General features: G+C 42.0%; 1 non-coding gene across 1 annotated transcript; it reads left to right on the forward strand.

The window, feature by feature from the left end:
• Nucleotides 1–6,811: 6,811 nt before the first annotated feature.
• On the forward strand, nucleotides 6,812–6,931 carry LOC119721125. The gene has a single exon (XR_005270157.1). It is a non-coding gene; the product is annotated as a U5 spliceosomal RNA (small nuclear RNA).

Below are 6,931 nucleotides of genomic sequence, written 5' to 3' on the forward strand. Positions count from 1 at the left end.
ATACAATGTGGACAGATTCCACATCTTTGTAATTTTTTGATGTCGTTTAGGTTGAAGTAGGCCTATATTTGATGTGTTTAGTTCATGGATAGGAAACGAACAGATTTCGAAAAATGGTTCAAATTATCTTATTGTGTCATTTTCCTCTTTTTGTTATGAGTTTAAAAAGTAACAGCCTCCTTTTAATCATTGACACCTATCCTGAAATCCCAAGGAGGAACCATTTCAAAGAGCAACTTTCTTCAACAGTCGTTGTTTTCACATTTTTTCCCGAATTGCAGATATTGTAATGTCGTACGTTCAATTTTGTACAAAGGCCTCTTTTTTAAAGTATGATACTTTGCCACACGCGATCACACGATATCAGACCAGTCAGAAGGAATTTGGTATAAAATGTCATCGTGGACTACATTCTCTGATCTTGATAAATGGCATCTGTATTCCGTGTCCCCTTTGCAGTCAAACACGACGCAAAGTGCAGAGCGACGGCGTGTCCTGATGATACCCGGACTTAGTGGATGATCTGCCCCTCGTCATTCCCTCGCCAAGCCGCTGATGGTGTTTAGCGGTACAAACCGCGCTTGGTTAAACCCCGAATGACACCCGAGGGAGCGGCGTATGATTTCCCGATCCGGCCATGCCAGACGAATTTGAACTCTGAGCTTCCCGCTTAAAATTGTGATTGCAAGTGCCGCAATATCACTAAATCAACACAATTAAGCCTCCCCGGCCGTTTTGTCCGAGGTACAGTTTCCCGAGCCCATAATTTACCAAAATTGTTTCTCTCTGCCTCTGGAGTGTGTTTCGGCGCTTCACAATGAGTCGCCCCCCTCCAAATCATCCCGGGATAGAGTTCTTAATTCTCGTAGCTGGCCTCGTCTGAGCGATTTTAATTTCGGCGGGTAGTCTACGGAGTGTCGTTCCGCTCGTACCCAGGTGTATTGCTGGCGTTTGGCGCCCTGTAATGGCGCTTTAGTCATAACGCAACGTCGGCCTCTGATTGGTCTACCTGTAATGGCGTCACTGGAACCGAGCGAGACCGCCATTTTCTCCATTATTTCCCGCCGCGATATGATCTCGTTACGACGGAAATAAACGAGACATTAAAATAATGCACTGGAGGAGAAATGGCTGGAAACGCACGTCCGATCTATTATTCCGCTCCGTTCCTGGGCGAGTTATTGCAAGTTATTCATTTTAATAGTCTTTGCTCCGACTCATGATGGCTCCGTCTTGCCATCAATGGATAATTGGATAGCGTGCTGCTTCCAGCTAACGAGAGTTTAACGACTTGTTACATGTTTAGTAATCATCATTTTATTTTGCACTCTTAATACCAACAAGGACGGTTTAATCTAAGATGTAGGTTCGGGGTAAATTGCCTGGAATTAGCTGTTGTTAAATTTTGTTTCCAAAACGTCAAGCACTTTGTCAAGTGTATTTACCTTTTTACATGCATACTAAGTCCTTATGAAATAGATAATTTTGAATGTTTTGAATAGTTAATAATAATTATTAAGATAATCAAGACAGACACTAGTAAAACTAAGGCTAATAGTGCAGCTACATCAGTGGCGAATCAACGGGGTAGGGAGTCCTTCCGGTCGCAAACAAAAAAATAAGAAAATCATGCAGAAAGAAAAATAGCACATGTCTGCTACCCTCAGACAGGTTAACCCCCTCTTGGGCTAAACCCCAATCTGACCCTGTACATTAATCACTGCACATAATATAAGTAAATAAATACAAATACGGCGACTTTCAGAAAAAGCAGTGCTAGAATTAAAAATGTATATACATGTATCGACAAACTGACCAGATTGCAGTTAAGAAAACCTTGAGACGTACGTTTCTTGACAAAAAAAGTAGTCATCGCAATAGAATTAACTCTTATACAAATCCTTGCCACAATTGGATTTTTTTTCTCCAATGGCTCAACGTCAGAAGAACGATAATGCGTGACTGCTTTAAGAACGAATTATCCAAAGAAACTGGGAAGGACTGCGAGGAGCCAAATTGTCCTTGGGACCAATATGCTGCTCGTAATTAACCAATAGAAAAGAAATGCCTCATACATCCATGGCTATACATCGATTGACGAAACTTCCATTACCGTATCTCAATTACACACATCTCAATGGATAGAAAGGAAGCTCCAGTGTTCAATAATGCGAAAATTGTTAAAAAGGGTTGAGGACAAAAAGGTATAGTATATGAATGTTTCATTAGGAATGCCCATAAAAAACTGCTGGAACGGCAACGAAGATTTGGTTTGAAAGGGAGCATTGTTCCGTGGCAAATGCCCCTCCCTCAGGGCCCATCATGACCCATCATCGGTCTGATCGGCCCTGGCGCGGCAGATAATATCCATTGAAATCCGCGCAGCATCATTTTGGAAATTACCGCTTGCTCCTAATTAAATTTGGGAGGAACTATCTCCACCAAGCCCCGGAAACAATGTCGAAATCATCTCAGGGAAACATAGTGCTCTTGAGGAGGGGACTTCTTGATGCTGGACCTGAATGGGAGAGATAATTCCGCATTATGCTGGACTGGAATCGAATTTGGCGCGATGGCAATGGGATTAGCGATCAGCCCATTGCCGACGACTGACAATAGAATCCAGCCATCACGGCATTGTTGGAGAGGCAATTCTTTGGAGTTGATACCCAACCATTTTAATGAAATATAATTGAGTGGGGGAATTTCACAATGGATTGGATACAAAATTGCGAGAGTTTCTAATCACTCGGACAATGCTACAATGAATGTAATTTGCCATTGAATGTGGCAATGCAGTCTACTTTACAAATCAAGTACTTTGCTTCCTTTCAGCTGGAGATGGGGTATTCCATCATCAATATTTTCATTTTTTATATTCTAATATCCTTCTAACTTTTCAAATGTAAACTGTTGTGATGTCGTTAGGATGATTTGGAAATAGGCTTATTTGTGAATTGTAAGAGCTCTCGTGTCATGGAAAATATTGATTTCTTTCCACACACTGAAACAAGTACATGTACATAATAATTCTCAATCGTTTCTGCTGGTGAATAAGCATATTTGTTACGCTAAAAACAACATGAAATGGTTTGGACCCCACAATCTGCTGTTCAGGGTTGCGATTCACATGTGCATGCTCTTGGATAAGCCAAAAGAAACTCGTGTCGGGAGAGTCAAAGAGAGACAGTCTCACACAGCCAAAGGTTTCAAAGCGTCGTTAATTGCCAGAAGCCAAAGCACAGTTTTCCCCCACGAAGGGGCTTTTGGTTAATATGGCCCGACTTGTCTGCTGCCCTCATGTGACATGAACCTGTTTCTTTTACCTCGTTTCATATAAGCTCACCATCGAACATAAACGCATGCCCAAATTTATTTGGTAATAAGTGAATGCAATTATGTATGTAAAATGCGTGTCGAATTAGAATTTTCCAAAAGCATAGGATACTCAGTAGCCGTATTACGGGATTCGATGTTCGGTTTGTTCGGTCTCTGCATGTTCAGACTTCAGTGGTAATAACAGATTCTCTACAACAATAACTATGCAGCGTACACAATTCATAGGCTACAGCGAAAAGATTCAACACTAAAGAGGCGTCGAAAGAGGTCCCTATTATCTGCCTATGGCGCCACCACACGTCGTGAATATTTAGGGTTATGTGATGATATTATTTATTCTGGTTTTTTGGCTTCTCTTGACCATTCTGATGTTTGTGATGTCGGCTCTATTTTCCTCGTCAGTGCTGTGTTAAATTTGGAAACCCTCGATGTTAGTATTTCTAATGATTCTTCCTCGTAGTACTGTAACTATGAGTAATCCAGAGGGCGCTGTTCAATCAACTCTAACCGTAACATTCGTAAGAAATGAAGGTAAGAGGGCGCTATTGCATAGGCCTGGTCAGAGCTGCGACAAAAAGCCTCCATGGACAAAATAATCTGATCGAGTAAAAGCTTGGTTGTGTTCGGGTCTTTAAGTCCTAACAAACTTATGCAATCGTGTCGCTTTTTTTCATTAATTCAGTTTTCTATGTGATGGAACGGTTTGGCGCCATTTTCGCTATAGTGATAAGATGTCAGTTCTGTTTTTAATAGTAAATATAGTTGTAAAACGTTGCCTGTGGCCAAGAATGACCAACAAGATGGCGCAGTGGCGTTTTCGTGGGGATTTTTTTTCTCAAGGATCAGAAACAAAATGAAATTATATGTTTCATTTTCAACTAACATGGATAAAACTTTGTGATGGTTTCAGGTAAAACAAATTTAGAGACCCGTTTCTGTCTAATGCCAATTACATGAACATTGTACTCATACACATTTTTGTACTTTGTTTAAAACACGTTTCATTTCAAGGTTCATGTAAATATATCTTTAAAACTTACCTAATAGATTATTATATAGGGATTGGTTAGTCGAATAATGTTTTTCGGCCTCAGTTCAAATTATGAACTAGGACTCAAACCACGAGTACAGTCATGCTCTCGTGACCGCATGCCCTCAATCCATCTCACTGCCAACCAATCTAAATGAAGCCTGCCCTCTGCAGGCCAGCATAGATATTATGTCCCTTTTTTAAGGGTGAGGGCGCCCTTGACAAATAATGAGGGCTGGATGAAAAATGGCAATATAAAAAAATGTTTCCTTTCAGGGAAAGAGGGTACTTTCACATTAAGTGATTGCGGTTGAGGGCGAAAATGGTTTTACAAAAAAGAGTAAAAGATCAAATCATTCAGGAATACTGCGCTCACTTTTCGTCTGATCGTTTATTTGGACAAATTCTGTTCTGCCCCTGGCGACAGTCTCCATAGCAACAGCCACAGAGTCAACCACCTCCCTGACAGGTCAGAAAATAATCACCTGACATGGAGTCCTGTATCAATTTGACCAAATCATACTATAAATGGCCGCCTGTTAGATTTGTTGAGGAGGCCAATTTGATTGAAGCAGCTCTTACTAAGTCACAGAGCCCTCTGCAATTGACAGCCCGGCCATTTCTGCAAATCGTTCCAGACAAGTCAACGAGAAAGCATATTAACCGTAAAACGTGTTCCCAATAGCGTCTTGGTATAGACTCATTTCAAGCCTGGCATTTCAGTGGCTCTATCTATTGCTAGGCAATGAGTACTAGAAAGCATTCTCGGGAGGTACAAAATCACCAAAATACAAAACTGCGGATGTCTCTTTTTAAACGACTAAAATGGCATGGTTGAATAGACCCCTTTTTGGGCGAAACCTTGTTAAAAAGTCTTTACAACTCCCATTATAAACAGCCATGAGAGTATCGTAAGCGGTTACGGTAAAGCCATTTTACGGTATCCCGTCGGAACAAGTGCACTCAGTCACAGATAATTGCCGATCATGTCTGCGACGATCAACATGTCTGTAATTTCGAATTTGAACAAAATATCATCTGGTGCAGTCTGAAAGCCTGCACCAAAGCTTACTCATGATTGATTGTTGGGGTCATTTATCCAAACCGTTGTCTCTGATCCTGGGCTGTGTCCCAAATTTCAGCCTAGAATCAAGACTATGTCTTGGGCTGATGACCCGCCACCCAAATCCGTAGTGGCGTGTTCCGTGCCGTTCGTCTCTGCGGGATCTTTTGGCGCGTTAAGTTCCAGGTGAGGAACACGTGTATAGCCCCGGGAAACTGACGGGGTAACAAGAAGCGAGCGACCGCTGCTTCTAAACAGTTGTCCCGCTCGGGATTTTACCGGTCTAATTGGTGCGATTTGTTAGTAAAATTTAAATGCGTTCAAGCTGTGGTTATTTTCCGTCCTACATCAGAATATGGGCCATTTCCTCCTGCATTAACCACAGGCAACACTGAAAGAGTGGTCTTATTGCACTTGCAGTCCAGTGATGTAGTTGGCTTTGTTGACTAAGACACACTTTTTTGTATTTTCACAAATTTACTCACTCCAGAATAACGCTCTACTATTGTGTGTCTGCAGTGTGTCAAAAAGTCTAATAACCGACTTCTGATGTCGTCGATGTAGTAACTGACTCACTTTCTACTTCGATTTCGTTTGTTTTCTGTTGAGTGAGGCCATTGGTAGAGATACTGAGTAACAGTGAACGTGGGATGTCTTGTGTACACGAGGATATTGCATGTTTCTTTTTTTTTTCAACATCAAAGATCGTAACAGAACTTAGCGTGAAACTACTTTTTATTTTGCCTTTGAGCTTTAATTCATTATGATCTGTCGACGGTGATGGTCCGTCAAGCCCGTCACTTGGGGGTGGGGGGCGGACCCCCTTGCAAGCAATTGCCCCACTCACCTCCAGCTCCCTCGGCAACAACCATAAACATCAAAATTCTATGTATTTGCGGGTTTTGTTTTCTTGTGGTGTTCCCCCAAGCTGGTAGTGTGCCCCCCCCCCCCCCCCCCCCCCAATTACCCGGGGCTGGAGACGGGGCTGGGCAGGGTACAACATGTAGGCCTACATGCAACCGCTGCTTGTGAGTGATGAGCGTCATAAAGTGTAACATTGGCTGACCAATCATGTAGCGCTCTCAACGCGTGACGGTGACTGGCCGAACAATATGCTAATTAGTCATGACATCATTACGACGACATCCAAACGTTTCAGGATGACTCCTAAAATGTTGGCTTTTTGTCGTGATTTTGAAACTTTCGTGAATGAATTTTGTGCAAATCATGACGAAATTGTGTACAGATTGTGTTGTATAAGTCTTTGGTTTTAAGAGGATTGCAGTTTTGAAAGCAAAATGAATCATCAACGCACACCGTGAGTGTCAGTGCATATCGGGCTGACCGGCTCCGGATGATTTTTCTCTTCTCCTTCACATTCACTCTAGTTTCTCTACATTTCGTACAAACCTTTCGCCTTTTACTAAAGGTTTCCGTGCAGAGGAACAAATTTAGAGTCTTACGACCAATTTTTCACTGCCCTGTCGAAAGATGGGGCA

The sequence above is a fragment of the Patiria miniata genome, unplaced genomic scaffold, assembly GCF_015706575.1.
Source record: "Patiria miniata isolate m_02_andy unplaced genomic scaffold, ASM1570657v1 HiC_scaffold_9, whole genome shotgun sequence".
Classification (NCBI taxonomy): Eukaryota; Metazoa; Echinodermata; class Asteroidea; order Valvatida; family Asterinidae; genus Patiria; species Patiria miniata.